Source organism: Harpia harpyja, chromosome 6 (genome assembly GCF_026419915.1).
Source record: "Harpia harpyja isolate bHarHar1 chromosome 6, bHarHar1 primary haplotype, whole genome shotgun sequence".
NCBI classification, from domain to species: domain Eukaryota; kingdom Metazoa; phylum Chordata; class Aves; order Accipitriformes; family Accipitridae; genus Harpia; species Harpia harpyja.
In genome coordinates, this window is record NC_068945.1 from 11,678,958 (window position 1) to 11,697,255 (window position 18,298).

Here is an 18,298-nt window from a genome sequence, read left to right on the forward strand (position 1 = left end):
AACACTTAACTATCTAAAAGAAGGATCAGTGGCATAAATCAGACATCATTTCACATATTTCAGGATCAAAGCTGTAAGGCAAAATGATTTGTGAGGACATTTGAACAGCTCTAATATATCACAGCTCCTTTTGAAGGATACTTAGGCATATTAGTTGCCCAAATGATGATTTCTTTGTGTAGTTGTAGCCAAAAAGAAAAGAAAATTGAAACTTTTCATTCACGAATTGGTTTCGTCTATAACCTTGATTTATGTATAGCATCAAACAAAGCAGATGAAGAACACCGTGAATTTGAATTATCAAAATTAAAACCAGGAGAGTGAATTGATTTTTTTTTCAAACGATCAAGGCTAATCGAAGTGACCAGCACAAAAATTGCATAATCAGTAGCCAATACGAGTTAATAGGAGCTGTATAACCAATGTCCAAGATGACACTCATATTTCATTCAAACTTTCTAAAACCTGTTGGGATGGAGCATGGCCTACAGTACTGTTTGACTTAAGGATAAGCACTAGCTGTGGTGTTCAATTTTAAAGTGTATTTTTCTTCATACACAAAACTGCTTGCAATGGTGGATTGCCCAAGAAACATCTCGGCTTAAAACTCTTTAATGAGAAAGGCTGGACCAGATGATTTTTCGAGGTCCCTTCCAACTTGGGCTGTTCTGTGAATCTGTGAAAAATAGCAGTCATAAAACCTCCCCACACACTTAACAGTTAAGATCAGAACCAAATTTTTCAAGCTTGTAGGTGTTGAAAATGCAGTTATAAAAATGGAATTTCAGCTTATTCTAACCCCTTCCTCCTCTGCCCCCCCAAACCACACTCACAAAAAAGGTCAACCCCTTCTTTGGGCAACTAGTCTAGAAAATACAAGTCAGCAGACTGATGTGTATCAGTCTCTGGAGCTGAACATTTGTTACTGATTTTTCATAAAAATGCAAGATTATCTCTTGTTCTCTCATCATCTTTCTGCACTGGTCTTCAGGGTTTACAAAGAGCTAGCTACCAGGTTTTTTGAAATTCGGGAAGACCCAGGCTCACAGCTGCTAGGGTACCACACTCAGGGTTTACACTATCACCAAGCATATCAGGTTGCTGCAAACTCATTACCAGTTGGCTCCCTCAACCTGAATCAGTCCACATGGTGAACATCTACTGTTCACAAGAACAGAGGTAAAAGCCATAGGAGAGGGGAACAGTACTGCTAAAACCAGGCACCAGAGCAGTCTCAGAAATCCCAGACCTCTGGTGTGTTGAGGATGGATTACCACCCAGTCTCAAAAGCAACAAGGAGGCAAGAAAACCAATGGGAAATAAGTATTTTCAGAAAATGTGTTTAATGTTCACAAAACATAATTGCATTTAATGCTTTACAAAAGTCTGTTTAGCCAGCAAGTTATTTAAATTAGCAAGACTAGAGTCACAATTCTAATTCCCTGTGAAAAGGAATTCCATTTCTTTGTTAAAAAGTAATCCCATATCCTTCTCCCAAGACACACACACATACACAACCTTACCATAAATAGCATTTTTCAGTAATTACAGCAAAGAGGAAGGTTAAGGAATACCTATTTTCCCCGTGACCTCCATCCCATGAGCATACAAAACCCACTACATTCAATTAAACATCCAAACATATTTGCTAAAGAAAACTAAATGCTCTTAGGTCCAACATTCTCAGACTAATAGCAAACTTCTGCAGGAAACAAACTTAATAATCAGAGCTTCTGTAGCATCATTTTGAGATTATTCTTACAGTTGCTCGCTGTATTTTTTTTATGCTCCTCCTGTAAACTCTTCAACATTGAGGCGATATCTTTAAAACAATTATTGATAAGTTTGAGATCCAATATGCACTGAAATCTCGGGGAAGACTACTATGAATTGTGTGCACCCTGAATCAGGGCCTCATAGGCTTGTAATGTATTAGGCATTCATAGAAACACTCACGTATTCTTGTACGTATGCACACACGTACAAACATGGAATCTGGACAATAGACCTGACAGGAAGCATTTATTACAAATACATCAGAAGAACAAGAGGTGGGTACAAAACCACATTATCAGTTTACAACTGTCTGGTAATTGTCAACATATCCAACTCTATTGATGTCAGAACAAGCCTACTGGGTCCGCTCAAAGGCCTGCCTAGTCCAGTGGCCTGCCTCAAACAGTATTGGATAGCAGATAGTCAGAAAGGATAAACATACGGTAATACTCAATATACCATCTACACGCATGGAGGGATATCTGACATGGGAACCTCAACCTCCTCAGCCACAGGGTGCATCCCTATGCTTAATAGTACTTAATGGATTCTTGCAAGAACTTTTAGTACTTATAATATGTTGTAACAAATGGTACCACTGTTTAGGTATGCTCACCTAATACTTCTAAGTGTTTCTGTAGACAACACAAAGAAATGCACTTCTAAGGGAAATGAGGTACATAGGGAAACCTGATTTACATGTTTATCAAAACAAGAATACACAGTTTGGGTATTTATTTAAATAACAACATTTGAAAAAGCTTCGCTTCCATAAATGCTGGAAATTGAACTCTGCCCTTTGCTAAGCATCATATCTGAAAAGGGCTTACTGTAGTGTAGATCTCAGCTGCATGTTTAAAATACGCCTGACATATGGGGAAACTTTCCACAGATTAAATGATACTGAAAATAATGACTAAACACTGAGTCAGAAAAAAGTAACAAGAAGATATATGCATCCCCTCCATCCCTCCACTCAGCCACCCTAAGATGATGTGTAAAGAAAAGATAAATTGCACTATTCCATAGATTAGAAGAATTACAGAAAGGTCAGATAACTAAAAAGAGAAATGATATGCTGAGAAAGAACTGAAAGAGTGTATAGCTCTAGGAGGGCAGTTAATATTTTATGTTACAATAACTCAGAAATGTAGGAACCTTACCTTTATCTGGAAATACAACTCTTTGGATTCAAATAAAATACTGAAAAACCTCATCAGTTTGGTTTCGTTTCTTTTTGAATGGGATTGGATTGGAGGACAGACTCTGACCCTCTGTTATCTAATACCCCAGCACATGAGCAGTCTCAGTTGGCGAGAATGCTTAGGAAGTAAAATCCCTCCCAGAAAAGCAACTCTGTTTGAGAAATCAATTTAGCACACATGTAATGCTAATTGTTATGAGTCAGGGCTCAGCTTAGAGAAAGGTAGCCGAATCAATCCTGAAAACAGTAAAGCAATATTATGTTCCAAGAATGAAATGGTAGCACTATTGAAAGCAATGGTATTTTTGTATAGCTTCAAAAAGACATATTTTTTGACAGATTTTAGGAGGTATACATAGTAACGAAAAGGAAAGCAGAAGAACTTCAGTATCTTAATATATTAACTTTAGCAAATTAATTTGTTAGGACTAACAATACAAACCTGGAGAGGGAGTTAGGCAAATTTACCAGAAAATGTCTGAATCTTTACAAATACAGACAAGACTCAAAAAATATTCTCGGTTGAAAAAAATTAAGTAATTTTAAGATCCTACCTTCAGTGGGCAGATGCCTGCCATTCCTGATGCCCAAGGCTGACCAGGCTGTGCTTGCACAGAGCCCTGAGCATCCCTGAGCCCCAGGCACCTGTGGGGAGGGGTCTTGCCTTTGCAGTCAGTGCCCGCGCCGAGGCAGAGTGGGAGCGCGGCTTTCTGAGCTGCTAAATGTGGTGGGTGAGAGAAACAAGAGAGTTACTAGATTACTAAAAACAACAGTGGAACAAGGTGCTGGGGGATACCATCAGGAAAGCGAGAAGACTGCAGAACCAGGAGAGGAGGATTTCTGACATCTGGAGCTAGGGGAGATGAGTAATGTGAGAAGGTAACTGGGGGCTGTTACAGGACGAACGGAGAATACGAAAAACTTGAACTGATAGTCTAGAAGAACAAGATGAAGAGAAGCAGAGAGTGCCAGCATCCACTGAAAAGTGGAGACCAGAACCAATTTAATGGGAAAAAAAGGCATTAAGACAATAAGGCCATTAACGGTACAGACAAGCCATGAATTGACTGGTGGAGATGGGTAAACAGGGAAAACGGCTTAGGGAAAAAAAAAAAAAATCACCCTCCCTCCCCAGCACCCTGACAATCCTCCCTCTCTCCAGGGTGATGAGAAGGCAGCAACCTATAGCTATACTCCTATAGACAGAGGGGCAGAAATCAGTGCAACTGGATGTGAGATTCTCACAAGGACAACAACGAGGAGTCAGTATGATGGACAGGGTGACATTTCTGGTTTTTTACCCACGCATGTACATAAACATTATTCGGGTTGCAAAGTAAAGAACTGAAAGAGAGAACTGCAGGATTTAAGTTGACTGTGCAATCTTAATTCAGTTGACTTGTGCATATGTATCATGGTAGTCTATAAATATATCATTCCAGTCTTTTTTACTTGAAAATGTCACCTGCAGGATAGATTCTGCTTGCTTAACAAACAGTCATTTCATATTTTGTTTATTTTCAGCATTTGTTGTAAAAGCTTGGCCTTATTTACTCTACATTATTCAGACTCCTCCCTGATAAAACAACTCCTTTTGGGCTTTTCTGCAATCTCCCATCAATGGAATCATTATGCTGTATCAAATACAGCAGTCTACCAACATGCATAGCCACAAGAGGATTAAATTAAGGTTGCACAAGTTACCTTAATTATGACTCCCCCCCCCTAACCAGTTTCTCAGTGCTTGGGCCTTCTGCCTTACTAGTGTAATCAGCATTGCCTTTTGTGGTTGATACCCAAATATCACTGCAATGCACTGAAGTCATGGCTTCTTTAGTTACTGTAAATTTTGTTTAAGATAAAAGTTGCATTAAGATATGATACAGAAAGGATGAATAAAAACAGTAATTAGAAATGTAGATTATATCCTTCCAATCTACATGAGTAACAGAACAAGTATCATGACTATTCAATGGCATAATAGTCTTTGGAACACATACCTATAAAGAAATTAAAAAGAAGCACTATGTTTGAGAGTTTAATGGTATAAACAGATTAGACTTGCGAAGAATGGGAGGCAAACAGATGGAGAGGAAACTCAAGGAAAAATCCCCACACACTCCAAAATCTCCCAGAGCAGGTCACTGGCAGAACCGGGTCTCTGCAGTCCCAGTCCAGCCCTGCTTCCCTGAGACTACACAGCCTCCCCCTGAATTGCAGGATGGAACCAAATTAATCTGCAGGGCTTCTGTGGCAAATCAGGAATACAAATCAGTCTCCTTTATTTTAATGTATTAGCTATACTAAAATTCACTTTCCATTCTAATGTACTGGTATTAAACTTATCATTTTATCATTAAGATTATTGTTTTCCCTACACATTTGCAATAGCATCCATCATGATAGTATTGGAGAGCTTTCAACATCTCCATTTCAGTTAAATGAATTGCATAAATTCTCCTATTTCTACAGAGGGCAAGAGGCACAGAGAATAAGAGGTTCTTAGCAGGGCTTCTGTAAAGTTAAAGACGCACAGACCCATGGAGTTAAAAACGCATAGACTTTGCCTAAATCTGATTCATTATCTTCAGTAATACCAAGCAGTAAGTATTAATGTAAAATCTTTAAAAAAAAAAAATCTTTACCAGCAAAGAGGAGTATGTAACTTTGGCTGTTTCTATGGATTTTAATTGATTTTTGATCTGCTGATGGTAGACTGTAAATAACTGCTCAAAGCACACACAAGTGCGAGTCAATAGGAAGTTTTATTAGTTTGCTTTCAGAGAATTATAGCAATGATCGAAGGACTCTGAAGCATACAAAGGCCCACGACCTGAATGGTTTCTCTTCTCCTCACAGGCTGTTTGAACACTGCCTCCATAAGGGTCCAATTCAGCCAGAATTTACATTTGACTTCCGCACCACAGAAGCCTAGGATGGCTGCAAAGAAAGTGCTAACATTATTTTTTTTTTTTGTAGAATAGGGCCCTAATTCATTGGCAAGGCAGCCAGTAAAAGCTCTTGTATACAGCACACCTCATCTATAAATCATTTCACAGAGTTCCAGAAAAGGTTCTGAAACAAATCATCTTTTTTTTCTCTCCCGTAGCAAAAGGGAAGGAAAGGGTTGTGCATGTAAAAATGTACTTTTTTCCACTTCTTTTCATCCCTTTAAATGGCCTACTGTTTATATTCTTATACAGGCATACTCTGCAAGTGTTCCCAACACCGTATTCACATGTTTTTCTTCACATCAATTGTCTTGCTGACCTTTAGCTTGCACTATCTATACACAATGGAAAATTAGGACCACTGAAACCTTCTTCTCAGCTGGCACCCAAATCTTCTCCCTTTCCACACCCCCCTAACTTCATTCTTCCATTTGAAAAGAGGTCAACTAATAAATCCAGTTTAAAGGAACTAAGCCAAGAAACACCTTATTTTTAGTGAATCCAGGCTACCAAAGTAGGAGAAGAAAATGACAGAGCACCCTTCTTCATAACCAGCCTGGACCACACCTCTGCTTCTACCCCTCCTCCCCAGCAATGCACCCAGTGATAAACAGCTCACAGCAACACATCTATGCAACATCAACACCTTTGATGTTTTTGAGAAATCCTGAGAATAGTTATCTCATGCTACACTCTTAGTCCTACAGCTTGGCACTAGATATTTATGTGACTCACCCAGAAGTGGAAAGTAAGAGAACAGCATGCAGCAGAAGTGCAGCAGAATACACTGTCAGTTCCACTGACACTTAGGAGGTTGCTTCAGCATCTTGCCTATAATTTAAACTGACTACCAAAGAAGTATTTGCATACGTAAAAAAGCCAACAAAAAAGCCAAACCACACCACAACCAAAAACAATAGTCAATTTTCTTAGCCAACCTAAAAGTTTGTAAGGAGGGTGGCACCATCATCTTCTGCTTGTCTGCTCACATTAAAAAAAAAAAAAAAGGAAGCTCTTCACTTACATTTAAAACACACAATAGCTCAGCACAGGAGAATGAAAGGAAAAAGGAAAAAAAAGGATCATAAAAACTACATACATTTCAAACACAGGACCTTTCTTTAAGAGGACTTTGGCAATTATAAAATATGCCCAGAAATTACTCTCTTCACTGTCCATCCTTTAAATAGTCAACTCTACCCAATTCATGGTCCCTGTGCATTATCAAATTTGTGGATTAACTGTGTAGTAGTGCAAAGATGGCTGAAGTCACCCAGTATTACTTGTACCACTCACATCATCACTGATAGAGTAAGTATCCGATTACACATCCCTTGTGGTGGTGGAAGATGACACACATTTTATCACACATTACAAAGGCATAGGATTCTTCAAGGCAAAAAGGAAATTGTAGCATTGCAGAAAAAACACTAAATGGAAAACCAAAAAGCTATTGAGATTAGAATATTACCCATTTTACCTTCTTTATCAAGATAAATGTGTTACCTAACGACATAGAAAGACAGCATCTTGGTTTCATGCCTAATTTAAGAAGAAAATATTTAACATAAATAATATTTATGAAGATACATCTGGCCCAAATTCCATGAGGGTATCATGAGGGTCTTAGCGTACTCCTAATGTGAACTGCAAAGAGAAACACCAGTGACGTCCTCACATGCTTAGATAATTTGCCCTGTGGTACTTCTTAAGAATGTCTTTTTATTTGGTCATTGTTAATAGGTCTTACACACAAAATTGAGCCCACAGATTGCTCACAGAAGTATTTACTTTGGCGATTATCTACATGCCATGATCAGTCATGAAGCGTTATTTCTTACTTGTGAGTGGTTAGCACGTATTGAAGAAAAGAACACCACATACAATGCCAGCTGAGATATTTTCCAGGGAAATGCTGATTGTGCCAAAGTCCTCAACACTTTTAGGGATGATAGCTGTTCCAATGATCACCAGACAGCTGCCAAAACCCGCCCAGACAGCGAGTTCCCTGAACGCACATAAGAAAACCAAACTCTTGGACAAAGTAACTTCCTAATGACATTCTGCATTATTTGACTGTCTCAGGTTAATTCCTTGGATAGATTCATACACATAAAGGTGTGCTTCAGCAAGGCAATTATTCTTCTGTTCTGTTTTGACTACAAAATAAATGGTTAAATCCACTAGTCACTGACTCATAAAACAATTTGTTGAAATAATGAATTCAAATATACCAATAGGATACAGAGGCTCACCATTAATTGTTTAATCCATAGCTGCATAATACTGAATTATTTTCCCCCCTTTTACCCCTGCTAGGAACTGACACAAGTACAATAATTAAAATAAATTTCAACACAACCATTTGGAAAATTGCCAACATTTTCAAGAACTTATAATTTTCTTCCTCCCCTCTTTCCCCAAGATGAAACACAGTTTTGACATCTTGGTAAAAAACAGTTGCAAACTGTTACTTACAATTTAGGGGCGGGGGGGTGGGGGGGATGGGAATCACTGGTTTAATCATGACCTTTCATCTGTCCTTGATTTGGAGGGAAAGGGTGGGGGAAATTGGCCACTTACAGAAATAATCCTACCGGGCTTTCATCTCACTGATTGACAGCCTCATGTGGCTAAACACATTCACAATTATAAATAAAGACTACCCCTCTCAAAATGGCAGAACTTATCCACCATCAAGCAAGATGTGCTTGGAGCAAGCATAGCTTTTAGTGGAGATGGTGAAAATGACCTTTGAAATATGTGATAAATATCAACTCTTCTGTATTGTCCATCTCCAGCCACACTTGACAAAAGAACACTCCCAAATATTATTTACGTAATGCCCAGAATAGCTAAATCCTGGTCATGTCATCGTTACAAGAATGAAAAAAACACATTAATAAAAACTAGTGTTAATAGTACAGTAATAATATATGCCAATAGGCTCTCTTCAATTTAAGATTGTATCTGAACAGGGGCTATTTGAAGAAAAGTACAGCTACACTATTAGCTGCAGCACCCTTACAGATATTTTCAAAATGTGACAGATCACTCAGTGTTTGCTGTTTAAGACTGTACAAAAACAGTGCCTTGTTGGCATTTGTCTGAGCTCACAAGGAACCAGTTCAGTGAGCTAAACCAGCAGAATGTGCTTCACTATTTCCCAAAGTCACTTTCCTGCCAGCTTACCTTTGCGGTTGGGCAGAAGAGCTCAGTGCTGGGCGAAGGGGAGCTGTGGGAGTGCATGGCTGGGGCAGAAGGCTGGTGGAGCAGGGCTGCCCCTTTCTTCCAGCAGTAGGTGCAGGTAAGTCCAGCACCAAACCACACACCAGAAGGGAACTTCAAGTGACCTCTGGCTCTGCTGCTGAAACCTTCTGCAGTCTCTCCCTCATGCCACGAGTTCTCCAAGGGCAAAATAGGTATATTGAACTATACTTACCTTTCTAAAGGGCTCTGAGACCATTGAAATGGCTAGTTAGAGTGCCAATAAAGCCCATCCCAGAAACAGCCAGACAGTTCCCTACTGTAGAAGTTTCTGGTGACACCATGAATATCACACCACTTTGCTAGAGGCAGAGGGGTGGATGCATCGCACAGCCTCTAAGCTGTGAAGGTGACTTGGGAGTCAAGGACTCCTTCATACCTTTCCCTAGACACTTTCAAAAATCAAGTCAAAACCAGAGCAATTTGACAGAAAATGCTGTGTAATGATCACACAAGCCCCAGTCACTTTGGAAGGGGGAAGACCCACTCTCTTTCCCCTTGGTGGACTCCCCTAACCACTTCTGCTTCTGTACTGGAACCACACCCAAGCCACCAGGCAAGAGGACACACAGGAGCTTCTCATACGCATGCAACCATATGTACTGTCGCAGGCACTTCAAACAGGCTTCATAAATCAATCGCTATGTTACTAATAACATTCCTACAAATACTTCTTTTCAGACAGCTAGTGTAAGGTATGAGTTTTACTGTCTTGAAGCAGGCTCAGAAGTTTCACAAGCCTTCTGAGAAAAGGGTAGGGGTTTCCCCTCTCCCTCCTGCCGGCACACCACCTCCCGAAAGCCGGGGAGGCACTGAGCCGAGCAATTTGGAACAGGACCCACGGCAGCAGATCGGCCCGGGCAGAAACAACGCTTGTCTGTCTAGGTAAGATCCCTGCCAGCCTTCCCACTAAAATTAGAAAACGGGCGACAGTACCTTGGCGCCTGTCACTTGCTGGAGACAAATCTTTAGCTCTTTCCACAGCCAAGGGGTGGCATTTTGATTTCTGCCTGCCAGCTCCAAGTCGCAGCACTACCTTGCTATCGGCCAGGCTCTTCAGCAGCAAGACCCCCGCCTGGCATTGGCTGCCTGCTCTGCCCTCTGCCTTGGCACCATCCTTCTCCCCAAACAGCAGAAATGGGAGAAAGCTGAGAGAGGGTCAGCATGGCTTGAAACAGGTGAAACTTTCCAGAGGGGGGGACAACAATTTTCGCTTGCTGCAGATTAAAACTCCAGCCTGGCTACGTCAAGAAGTAAATTCAGCATGGAAGCAGGCGTGATCATAATTCACACAGTTATATCAATATCACTTTTTAATCAAAAGATCTCAACCTCTTTCACATAGATCACAAACACTAAGCGTCACAATATTCCTGTGACAGAGCAATGAATTATTGTGCCCACTTTTATTAAAAGTATTTAAGTTGATCTATTACCTATGTAAGTTACAGATATATCCTACTGTCACAATCTCAAACACATTGATCCTCACAAATCTTCTCTGAAGTAGGCAAATGCTATTTTCTCCATTTTGGGTAATTGGAAACTCCGGCGCAGACAGCCTACGGCTAGATGTAAATGATCTAAAAATCCACCTAATCCCTGGGCCTCCACTTTCAACTGGCTAAGTATCTCTAAAGGCCTAGAGACATCCAGTAAGAAAACACTAGGTCAGGGCTTAGACAGAATTTAGGCCTCAATTTGGGTTGAAAACTGCCCTTAATGCACTTGTGTCTTTCCTGCCTTACCTCCTTGCAGCTAAAGCATGCAGTGGGGCTCTCGGCTAGAAACAGAGGCTGCAGCCAAGCATCACAGGGGACAACCCCACATGGGCTCAGCTGCACAATCAGGGCTTCAGGCTGTCAACTCTCAAAGCAGCAACCCTTCCTCATCCATAACTGACATAGAAAATATACAAATATCCGAAATAGGAATTATAATAATAAAAAAAGTTTTCATTGAAACAAATTGTCCATCCTCTTAGTTAAAGACCCAATACAGAAAGGTTACTTCAAGGAAAAAAAAAGTTGCTTTGCTCCTTCAGCTGCTTTGTCTTTCTCATAAGAAACGATTTTGTGATCATTACAGAGGTTTACACTGTAGAAATAATGCTGAGAGGAAGAAACAGAGAGGCTAAGTTTTTAATTTAATTTTTGAAAGTGAAAAATGTTGGGTAAAAAAATGACACCTCTGCTTTTTCTGAGCTATATATGGGTTGCAGCACTTAGTGTTTGGCTACATCTGCATGTACATTACAAAGTTACCACACTGTTACAATTATTATTGACAAACCTCTTCAAAGAAATGTGTTTTCTGTCAACTGTGAAATGCAGCATGTTTCCACAAAACAGAAAATAGGAAGACGCTCCTCACCCTACTGTTTTAAGTCCATACTTTATGAAGCTATCATTAGATTGTTATTTTACTTTAAAAGGTTAGAAAACAAAATACTGCTCTCAGAAAATGATACAAAACCCATGGGGTTTTTTTATATATATTCAGGTCTCATTTACCCTTATATTTGACACAAATGAAAATAAAACAGCATTTTAAGCTCCTGGAAATGACAGTATCATGTTATCTAGATAAGTAACACAAAGCTATTATTGAAATTCTGATAGCATTTGCTTTACTGGTAAAGGAAAATTACCTGTAATGCACAGTTTAAATAATTACTTTTAAACAAAAGCTTCTTTTCTACACTGCTTATTTATTTTCTGAGACCAGCTCAGCAGGGCTATGTATTTATTAAAATTGCCTTCAGACTGTTAATGGCAGGGTGTGTGTTAGCACAGGAGAAAGGATGGCCATTTGACTCCTGTTCCTAATATTGGGAGTTTGTCCAGATACTTAAGAGCCAGAACTCTGCTGTGCATTTGAGTATGTTAGCAACACTTGGCTTCCTAATGATAACTGGCAACAGCATTTCAGGACGATGGGTCAGACTTAAACCAGCAAGCTTATAATTGTCCTTACAACAGCAGCGGCAGCAACAACTAATTCTGACGTTTCACTTGATACCAAGTCTTCCAACGGAAAGTGATTTTGTAAGCTCTTGCCCAATATTTCTCTGTTCTTTCTCTCGCGCCCAACCTTGGATATTCCCTGTGCCATATCAGGAAACGGTATAACAACTGTGAGCTACTCTGTGGCAAGTTTATGTGGAAGATAACCAACACAAATCATCCAGATAACTCTCGTAGATCTTGTTTCCTCTCAGAGGAAGCCACAGTCAAAACGCACTTTGATCCACGAAGCGTAGTCACTGAAACCTGAAGTCCTCCTTCCGCAGGAGCCATGGAGCAAACATACACCTGCACTTGTGGCTGCAGCTACAAGCCCTGGGCATGGGTCTTACCTGCCCTGTGGGAACAAGGGGTCCCGCTTGGTTTGGTCACTCCTTTCCATCACCACGAAGCCTTTCACGTGAAAAGCACGTGCATCTACATTCTCACATCCTGACACTAAGCAAGTTAATTTGCTTGATTAAATCATTGTATACTTATATATGCTTACTTATTCACATGGTTAAATTAATCCGTGTTTAACATGTTTTTCTTTAAAGTGATTAAAACTCTAGAAATGAAAAACTACTTATTTTTCACGTGAGCAAACACCATAAATGCTACTTACACTTCAGAACTCAATTTGCTAAATGAGGTGATCGCTTTCCTTTGTTGAACAGGTATCTGATGAGAAGCAGAACAGGAGACAAAAAACTTCCTGAAGTTTTGTAAATGATCGTGATATTGGCCAAAGAGAGAAAGAGTATTTGTCCACTGCATTGACCCTGTATTTTGGAGAAGCTTAACAGCTCCATAGAGCTGATATTTGTTAGAATTTTAACTAACTTTTGAATGACACTTAAGAAAAACATTCACTAGCTGATCTTCACAGGTTCTGAGGTGCCCACACCACCACATCAGCTTCAGAAGGAGACCTACTCATCACCTCTGAAAAACAGTCCAGATGTACACTGCTTCCAGGTAAGCTGGACCAACACCTCCCAGTGGAAAGCAACATTATTAAACACACACAGAAGGCAGGAAAGCCAGATAAAGCTCTTGACTATTTTTTTTTCCTAAATAAAGAGCATTTCCCCTTTCAGAAAAAAATGAACAAGAATTTAACACCCACACATAAGCCTCAAAGCCAAAGAAAGGCAAAGCTTTTCAGAAACCCCGCCCTTCAGCTTGCCCTGCTACATACACCACGGCTGGTTAGATCCCGCAGTCTGGCACTGGAAACAGTGACGGGACTTCCCACAGGGAAGCATGAATGAAATACTTGAGCTTTTAACTACCGATTCACTTACTCCCATTATCCAGTTTTCAGAAAGAAAAATCATGCACCTAACACAGTGTACTCATGTGCAGGGGACATATGAACAAGTTGGGGTTTATAGGAGGAAGGCAGAGGAATCACTAATCTTCAGGGGCAACTTAGCAATGCTTTTAAATTGTGGGAATTTTTTGTTTTAAAAAAAACATTCCTAAAGAGCAAGAAAAATCATTAGCAGAAAAATGACCAGGAGCATTCTGTTGTAAACTGAAGTAGTAAAAAGAATCCAGCCATGCACACACAAAATTTGCTCACAGAGGAAGTCACAAACAAGCGTATGAGACACTGGATTATAATTTCAGATCGCAAGCAGATTGATCCAAGGCATTTCTAGGTTTATGACATTTCTCCAAGACTGTAGTGCCACCTTCTCCCAATCTCATCTCAGCTGCCCTAGCAACACTGCTTTTAGGAAGAGGTCACATTTGATCAGTCATCTACTCTGCTGTTTCTTAGAGCCACATGACTTTCATTGCTCATGATATTTAGGCAAGAGATCACCACCGATCCTACTAATGTGATACCCAAACCCATCAAGATTACGTCAAAAAAACTGGTCTTGGTTGCATTGAAACTTTTTTTAAAAAAGAGGACAGAAACCAATAGTTTCTGCTTGTCAGAACAGGACACATGAAAGGACATTTCATGCATGTTTTCTGGTGCACTCAGCTGCTTCAGTTACTTCCCATTTGGTCCCATTTTCATGGATGTATCAGTGGAGGGTGTGCATGATTTTAACTTGTGTCATCTGGGAATAGTCACCCACTGATTCTCAGCTACCCAAGCAACTGCTGGGTGCAAAAATGAAGGGACAAGAACGAACCGTATCCTAAGTCTCTTCAGTGCTATAAAATCATCCTAATTCCTTTTTGGGCAACAGTTCCTGCAGTTGAAATCCACAAAGACGTAACAGTAAGCACCCTCACATATGAACACTCCAATAAAACATCACAATACAATTTGGACTTGCTCCTTTGACATAAATATGATACTCTTTAGACCTGGTGGGTGTAACGATCAATCAGAGGTACCCACTCATAAGCCACTCTTGCAAACAAGCCTCAGTCATGGATTTTTACAAAAACTAGTACAAAACAAACCAAAACTAAAGCCATCCACACAAATAAAAGATTCAGATCTCAAAGTTCAGGATGACACAGAAAACAAACGTGTGCAAGAACAGGGGCTTCCTCCCTCTCACAGCCACACAAATGCATGCAAATACTGTGAGCTTGCAGATTACCAATTTAGCAGTTGGTTTCATTTTGAGACCTTTTTGGAGGGGAAGTAATACAGTAACAGCAATTCCTTCCAACCCACTTCCCACTGTCACCACACAGACTCAAATTCTCAGGTTGACCAAAACCATATCTGCAACAGAAAATGGGATTATATTGAGAATTTGCCTGAGAACATTTATATTATCTACCAAACTAGAAGCAAAATCTGAGGTAAGCATACAACCTCAGACAAACTCCTTTTCATTGTTTCATAGAGTTACACTCTTCAGCCTACAATGGGTGTCCAAATTGCAGACTACAGATTTAATGTGCTTTACCACATCTGTGTGGAGGAAGTTTCTGCAACTGTACGAACACCCACTTTCTCATCAAAATCATATAGAGGGAAAAGTCATAAAAATTTATCCTTTATTTGGGAAAAGGTTGAATAATTTGTTTTTAATGACTTTAAAACAACCTACCCAGAAAAAATACCAACATCTCCCCTCTTTCAATCTCTGGCTGCTTTTCATTTTCATCGGTAAGACAAGTTCTGCCACATGGTTCAAATCTTTTTATAGATTAATCTTTCTACTGTGTTTTGGTTTTGGGGGTTTTTTGGTTTTTTTTTTTTTTAATATGATGTTAAATTAAACTGCAGGGATAAACAAGGATATATATGTCTATACACGTATTTGTATATCCATGAACATGCTGTATTTTGACTGTTGTCTTCTCCACCTTTTCTGCGTCACTTGTTACCACTTTAACTGCAAACTCTTTGTTGTAGGATCCATCTCTTTCTATTCTTACTTGCATTTACAGTCCAAATTTGATCAGTTTATAGTAACATAACGTTTATATGCCAAGGAACTATAATAAGAAATCACTCACTATTCCTATTGTGTGGAAGGGCACATCTATGAAAATCAAAAGGCGCATGTGAAAAATTAATTACAAATATTTGAGAGTTGAATGTATCCTGATCAAAGGCAGTGGAAACAGAGGCTGAGCCTGAAGAATTATCTGAAGTCTGCCATACTTTAACTACCAGTTCCTAGCAGACAACTAAACTGTTATGAAAAAGCACAGAAACTGAGCTTTAATACTAAACATATGATCCAGCACACATAGGGAGCCAGCCTGATGCATTACACTGGTTTGCTCGGAGATGATGTAACTTCACAGCAAAAAACAGATGCCAACATATGGTTTTGAAAATTTCAAGAAACCAAGAAAGCGCTTGCAAATTTAAAAAACAAAAACAAACCCACCAAACATCCAAACCCAGAAGATAAATTCTTCCAAACCAAACAACATATCCCTAATCATCTTCATGTACAGCTTATTAGAGGTCTATTAGTGACATAGTGAAAACACAAATACTTAACTCCGAGACCAAAAGTTCTGCAGCTAGAAATCTTTTTTTTACAATGCTGCCAGTTAGTTTGTATTGATGAGTCTTCTCTTAAATGCTAAGGACCAAATTATTTCAGATTAGAAAATGATTTATTCTCTTATCAGCCACGAACTTCTTCTGACCTCCGAGTTTGAGCCAAGCTTGCTCGACATGCCTGCAAACTCTCAGTCACAGGAGTTAGGTATTTCTCATGTGATGTGTTGCTAGAAGCCCCCTCCACAAAGCAGCACAACACTGCTATGCTCAGGGCTGTACGGATGAGTAAGGGAGGCACTCACCATCCCACACAGCTTATTATCCCTACATCAGGCAAAGTGCAACAGGTGGACCCAGCAGGGAATTTCAAACAGGCAATACTTATTTTGATGTTATTTACATCTTCTGGGTCTCCAAATATTAAAATTTAAATTTATTCTCACAAATTTGTAAGAGGGGGAGTAAAATCAAGGATTCTTGCTACAGTGTGCTATGAAGAAAAAGGCAGAGAAGCAGAAATACGTCAGTCACTCCCTGTTTGGGTAAGCTCTATCTTTTAAGACAGAGTCATAGGGCCAAGTAGTGCTGTCTCACTCAGACACATCTTATGTATCAATAGCTTTGCCTCAGTAAGAACCCAGGAGAGACTGCAGGACAATTTATATAATTGACTGGATCAGTAGCAACATCTGTTATTAAGATTACTTGACACAAGCAATTAAACAACTACCTGCAGTTGTTCATACCCCACCAATGTTTTGCCATTTTGGCTGATTTATCTATGATGCATGACTACCTCAGACTGAGCTTTTTGGAAATGGTACAACTTTTTCCAAGAACAAGGTTAAGGCATATTACACTTTTCTTTTCAGCTCCTCCTCTGAAAAAAAATCCTGCGCTTCAAGCTTCAGAGGAAGTTTTGAAGTCTGGCAGCCTGGCTATGGCTTTTGTCCCCAAGAAAAGCCTTTTGTCCTCAGATGTGCCTCAAGTAAGACCTTAGGAAGTGTCTTTGCGAACTGCTGTTCTCCGCGTGCTTGGCTTTCTAAAGTTGTTATTGTGCTTTCAGCAGTTTTTACATGAAAGCAAGAGTTGCATCTTGATTATATTGTATTTCACCTCCACCCCATTTAAAAAACATGTAGAACAGGAAATGAGACTAAAGTAATCAAATGAGTCTTCAAAGAAGAGAACGCAGTGAAGTTACAGATATCACACAAGTACCTTAGTAAAACATTTCTTGAAATAATGCAAACACCAGCCCAGCTGTCCACACAACACAGTTGTCATCCTTGAACTGGGCAACTTTGTCCAAGTAGCTCACACGCGCTGCCACCTATTACACCAGCTCATTATTTCCCAGCCTTTATTGCATTTCTCCTCAAGCCACCCTCCCGTGGCAGGGAAGCAGTTCTGCCTGTCACAGGCGAGGAACCAGCAAAGTGAAGCATTTGCCCTCGGTTACGCAGAAAGGCTGTGAAGGAACAGGGAACTCAACCTGACTGTGCAGGTCCTGGGCCAGCCTCATCTCCCAGAGCTGAGCCAACCCACTGCCAAGTCACATCAGCACTTCCAGAAACGCCTCGCCAGCAAGTAAGAAAACACACCTCTTACCTGCCAAGTCTCCCAGCTCAAATTCTCAACTCCTCTTCTTTTTATTTTCTTCTGCTTTCAACACTGAAGGCAGGGAGGGGAAAGAAAAGAAAAAAAATATCAAAGGAAGAGCCACAACTCTCTCATTCAAAAGCTTTTTTTGTATTCACTACAACATTTTATCCTGAGCAAAATTCTCAAGGAAATAAGTGGGGTTTCTTCCCTCATTTTTCCACAGAACTCAAGTCAGGTCCTTAGCAAAGCTCTCCCTAAAATACAAGATGCTGAACCCGAGAGCAAGACCTGCAGCATGAGGAGGAGAGGGGGATCTTGTTAAAGGAAAACTAAACTGAGGGAAGCAATGGGTATTAAGGAAAAGATGGGGATTAGGATCCCAGTATAGCAAGGATCTGCTTATTCACAGAACTGTAGGAATACCTATAACTAATTAATTAGGAACCTCTACTCAGATGGACACAAACTCACACAGGAAGCTTCAGGGTCTGCAGAGGGTGAAAAAAGGAGAGAGAGAGGCAAGTGGAAAACTGAGCCA

At 40.0% G+C, this 18,298-nt stretch overlaps 1 protein-coding gene across 2 annotated transcripts in view; it reads right to left on the bottom strand.

Annotated features, from left to right (window-relative positions):
- SOX5 (SRY-box transcription factor 5) overlaps positions 1–18,298 on the bottom strand; it is a 649,933-nt gene that overhangs the window by 438,075 nt on the left and 193,560 nt on the right. For both annotated transcript variants that reach the window (XM_052789110.1, XM_052789111.1), the window contains exon 3: positions 17,767–17,829. The gene's annotated coding sequence lies outside the window, so the exon portion shown is untranslated. The remainder of the gene's footprint in view (positions 1–17,766; positions 17,830–18,298) is intronic.